At 40.5% G+C, this 5,594-nt stretch overlaps 1 pseudogene; it reads right to left on the minus strand.

The window, feature by feature from the left end:
* Positions 1–782: 782 nt before the first annotated feature.
* LOC127077280 (uncharacterized) lies at positions 783–882 on the minus strand (annotated as a pseudogene).
* Between the last annotated feature and the right edge of the window lie 4,712 nt (positions 883–5,594).

Here is a 5,594-nt window from a genome sequence, read left to right on the forward strand (position 1 = left end):
ACCTTAGATAACGGTATATCGATTCATAAGTCCCTGTGGGATCGATATCTTTTAAAACTACGCGATAGAACTGTGCACTTGCAGTTTGTATCCCATTCTCGACTCACACAGTCGAGCGATCAAGTTTTTGGCGCCGTTGCCGGGGACTTTTATTTAATCGATATCGTAACTCTTCTGTTACGCTGTAGAGACTAAGGTTTCTTTTCCTTCTATATTCTTTCTTTCGTTGATTTGTATGCCACGCACTCGCTCACAAGGCGAACCGCTCTATTTACGAATCAACGATATCGAGCTATATCTCCGAGTCTTACGACGAATTCGGGAATATCGTGCTGCAAACAATCTCCCTCCTATAGACCTTCCTGATATCAAAAACTTTTTTCCTTCGATAACCGAGATGGCAGAACCAGCTCGTGCTCTCAGAGATTACGCCGCTCCATCGCAAGATGAGACGCATTCAAGTATTGCTCCACCCGCAATCGAAGCAAACAACTTCGAACTCAAACCTTCGCTGTTGCAGGCTGTGCAACAGAACCAATTCTCTGGAAATCCTACCGAGGATCCAAACCTTCATTTATCCGTATTTGTCCAATACGCCGATACTGTTAAAGCTAATGGTGTCACTTCAGAGGCAATTCGACTTCGTCTTTTTCCTTTCTCATTAAGAGATAGCGCTAGAAGATGGCTTCAATCTCTTCCTTCCAACTCAGTCACCACATGGAACGAGTTGAAGAAAGTTTTTCTTGCCCGATATTTTCCGCCAAGCAAAACAGCAATGTTAAGAGCCCAGATAAACGGATTTAAACAGAAAGACAACGAGTCTCTTTTCGAAGCATGGGAAAGATACAAAGACATGATGAGACTTTGCCCACACCATGGTTTGGAAGACTGGTTAGTAATTCACACATTTTATAATGGTCTCTTATACAACACAAGGTTAACAATAGACGCCGCTGCAGGTGGTGCACTAATGAACAAACCTTATGCTGATGCTTACCAGCTTATCGAGAGCATGGCCCAAAACCACTATCAGTGGGGAACCGAACGAACAACGGTGGAAAAACCTCAACCGAAAACTGGCATGTACGAGATAAGTAACCTTGATCACGTTAACGCAAAAGTGGATGCTTTGGTCCAGAAAATTGAAAGTTTAAATGTATCACCTCCAGCCGCCGTGGTTGCTATAACTCAGAATTGCGAGGTCTGTGGAATCCAAGGCCACACTCCTACGGACTGTCAACTTTTGACTGGAATCCAAGCAGAGCAAGTAAACTATGCTCAAGGAAGCCCCTATTCGAATACCTATAACCCAAATTGGAAGAACCATCCAAACTTTTCATATAAGAGTAATAATGCTTTATACGCGCCTGGACAGTCTCCAAATCAAGCCCCATCTATACCTCCGGGATATCAGAAACCAAATCCATCCATGCCTAACAATAATACCCCTAGAAAATCTAACTTGGAAATCATGATGGAAAACTTTATAGCTTCCCAACAACAAACCAATAAAGATTTCTTAAACCAGAACATACACACTGGCGAACAACTTAAACAACTAGCAAGCAAAGTAGATGCCTTGGCTACCCATAACAAAATGCTGGAAACACAAATATCTCAAGTAGCTCAACAACAAGCACCTACTGCTGCACCAACTGGTACATTCCCTGGACAGCCCCAACCTAATCCGAGAAGCCAAGCTCATGCAATTATATTAAGAAGTGGAACGGAAGTGGAAGGACCGTCTGATCCAAGGATAGAAAACCAAAACCCTAAGAAATCAACTGAGGAAAGTGAACCTAAGGAAAAGGAAGAGAGTAATAAGGAAACCCTAGAAAAGAAGGAACCTTATGTACCTCCACCACCTTACAAACCACCTATACCTTACCCTCAAAGGCTTGTTAAAACCAAAGATGCGGGCCAATTTAGAAAATTTGTTGATCTCCTTAAACAATTAAACGTTACAATTCCGTTCACCGAAGCTATTACGCAGATGCCCTCATATGCTAAATTCTTAAAAGAAATCCTTTCTAATAAGAGGAAACTTGAGGATAGCGAAACCGTTACACTCCCCGCCGAATGTAGCGCAATAATCCAAAACATGCCTCCTAAACTCAAGGATCCGGGTAGTTTCTCTATACCCTGTCACATAGGAAAATTTGTCATCGACAAAGCCTTATGCGATTTAGGAGCCGGAATTAGCGTTATGCTTTATCCATATGTAAGAAACTGAAATATGAATTAAGACCAACCAAAATGTCCGTGCAACTAGCAGATCGTTCCATCAAATATCCTGTAGGAATCCTTGAAAACGTTCCCGTACGCATAGGTCAGTTTTACATTCCCACTGACTTTACAATTATGGACATTAGAGAAGATGATATTACACCTATTATACTAGGAAGACCATTCTTAGCAACTGCCGGTGCAATCATAGACGTAAAACGAGGGCGACTCACCTTCGAAGTAGGTGAAGAGAAAATTGAATTCATTCTTTCCCAATTCTTGAAAGCACCTGCAATAGAAGATACATGTTACTTCATGGATATCATCGATGAATGCATAAAAGAAGCAGAGTTAGGAGAAGACAAATCATCAGACTATCTTTTAGAAGACAAATCTAACCAATGTTTGGCAATAACACCGGACCCTACGCAATGTCTCAACAAACCAACCCCTGATTTGAAAACACTTCCCAAAAATCTGAGATATGAATTCCTAGACTTAGAACTTGAACGACCTGTGATAGTTAATGCAGATCTAGGAAGACTCGAAACAGAAAAAACTCTTACATATCTTAAGGAAGTACCCCACCGCACTAGGATACCACATCACCGATCTTAAAGGAATAAGCCCTTCTATTTGTATGCACCGCATCATGTTAGAAGAAGACTGTAAAACCTCTAGGGAACACCAGAGAAGACTAAATCCGATCCTAAGTGAGGTAGTAAAAACAAAGAAGCAGATTAAATCCTATATTGGAAGCAGGTATTATATATCCTATATCTGGAAGATAGGGTTAGTCCTGTACACGTTGTACCAATCAGAAAGGAGGCATAACCGTTATTGAAACTCATGAACCAAAAAGAAGAAACTAACTAAACGAATCGAATCGGGATGGAGAATGTGCATTGATTATAGGAAACTAAACAAAGCAACCCGAAAAGATCATTTCCCTTTACCATTCATTGACCAAATGTTAGAACGATTAGCAAAACATTCACATTTCTGTTATCTAGACGGTTATTCAGGCTTCTTTCAAATACCAATTCACCCTGATGACCAAGAAAAGACAACGTTCACATGCCCTTTTGGTACCTTCGCTTATAGACGAATGCCGTTTGGTCTGTGTAATGCCCCTGCAACCTTTCAAAGATGCATGATGGCAATATTCGCCGACTTTCTCGAAAACATCATGGAAGTATTTATGGATGACTTTTCTGTATACGGACAAAGTTTCGAAGAATGCCTTGAAAACCTAGAAAGAGTCCTTGAGCGATGTGTAAAAGTAAACTTAGTACTTAATTGGGAAAAGTGCCACTTTATGGTACAAGAAGGAATTGTTTTAGGACACATCATCTCGAACAGAGGAATTGAAGTAGACAAATCCAAAATAGAGGTAATCGAAAATCTTCAACCCCCAAGAACCGTGAGAGAAGTACGAAGCTTTTTAGGACACGCCGATTTTTACCGACGATTCATCAAAGACTTCTCTAAGATAACTAAACCTCTAACCGGACTATTGATGAAAGATGCTGAATTCATATTCGACGATAACTGTTTAAAAGCATTTCAAACTCTTAAACAAGCATTGATCTCAGCACCCATTATGCAGACACCAGACTGGAATGAACCATTCGAAATAATGTGCGATGCCAGTGATTATGCTGTAGGTGCTGTTTTAGGACAAAGAAAGGATAAAAAGCTTCACGTTATATATTACGCAAGCAGAACCCTAGATGAAGCGCAAATGAATTACGCCACTACCGAGAAAGAACTCCTAGCAGTGGTATTTGCACTAGATAAATTTCGTTCTTACTTGGTAGGAGCCAAAATAATAGTTTACACCGATCACGCTGCTATCAAGTACCTTTTAACAAAAAAAGATGCTAAACCTAGACTCCTAAGATGGATCTTGTTGCTACAAGAATTCGACTTAGAAATCAAGGACAAGAAAGGAACTGAAAACGTAGTAGCAGACCACCTCTCTAGACTTGAGAACCTTGAACCGGAAAGAACATCAATTAATGATGATTTCTCGTATGACAAACTTATGGCTACTTTGGAAGAGAACAACTCCGACATGCAAGTAGAAACCACCTTAGCTATATCTGCCACACCATGGTACGCTGATCTCGTAAATTATTTAGCTGCCGGAATAGTTCCACCTACTTTATCTTACCAGCAGAAGAAACGATTCTTCTACGACATAAAACATTATTACTGGGATGATCCCTTACTTTTCAAAAGAGGCCCCGATGGTATTTTCCGTCGATGTATACCCGAAGAAGAGGTAGAAAATATAATCCAACACTGTCACTCCGCTCCTTATGGTGGACACACAAGTACATCCAAGACCTGCTCTAAAATCCTACAAGCTGGCTTTTATTGGCCAACTATATGGAAAGACGTACATGCGGCTATTAAGGAGTGTGACAGATGTCAACGCACGGGAAACATATCTAGACGTGACGAGATGCCACAAAAAGGTATTTTGGAAGTAGAGATTTTTGACGTGTGGGGAATAGACTTCATGGGACCTTTCCCATCCTCTTTCGGTAACAAATACATACTCGTGGCAGTTGACTACGTATCAAAATGGATCGAAGCTGTAGCTTCCCCAACAAACGACACCCGAGTAGTAACTAGACTCTTTAAGAATATAATATTTCCGAGATTTGGCATCCCAAGAATAGTAGTCAGTGATGGTGGATCGCACTTTATATCCAAAGTACTCGAAAAACTACTATTTAAATATGGAGTGAGACATAGGATAGCGACACCATACCATCCTCAAACCAATGGACAAGTGGAAGTATCTAACAGAGAAATCAAGCAAATACTAGAAAAAACGGTCGCCACTTCAAGGAAAGATTGGTCATTGAAATTACCAGAAGCTTTGTGGGCATACCGAACTGCTTATAAAACCCCCATAGGGACGACCCCATTTAAGCTCATTTATGGAAAATCATGTCACCTCCCGGTAGAATTAGAACATAAAGCCTATTGGGCTATTAGAAATCTAAATTTGAATTATAAAGCCGCCGGTGAAAAGAGAATCCTTGACATAAACGAATTAGAGGAACTCAGAAGAGACGCCTATGAAAATGCCAGAATCTATAAAGAAAGAACAAAACAATGGCATGACAAGCGTATATCAAGGAAAATCTTCAAGCAAGCAGTCGACTAGTACTTTTATTTAACTCTAGACTAAAGTTATTCCCGGGAAAACTACGATCCAGATGGTCAGGGCCTTTTCATATCACTAAAGTCTTTCCCAGTGGAGCGGTAGAAATAAAAGAAATAAAAGAAAATCTACAGAACCGTTCACCGTAAACGGGCAACGTCTGAAACACTATCACTATGCGGAAACC

This window comes from Lathyrus oleraceus, chromosome 4 (assembly GCF_024323335.1).
Source record: "Lathyrus oleraceus cultivar Zhongwan6 chromosome 4, CAAS_Psat_ZW6_1.0, whole genome shotgun sequence".
Classification (NCBI taxonomy): domain Eukaryota; kingdom Viridiplantae; phylum Streptophyta; class Magnoliopsida; order Fabales; family Fabaceae; genus Lathyrus; species Lathyrus oleraceus.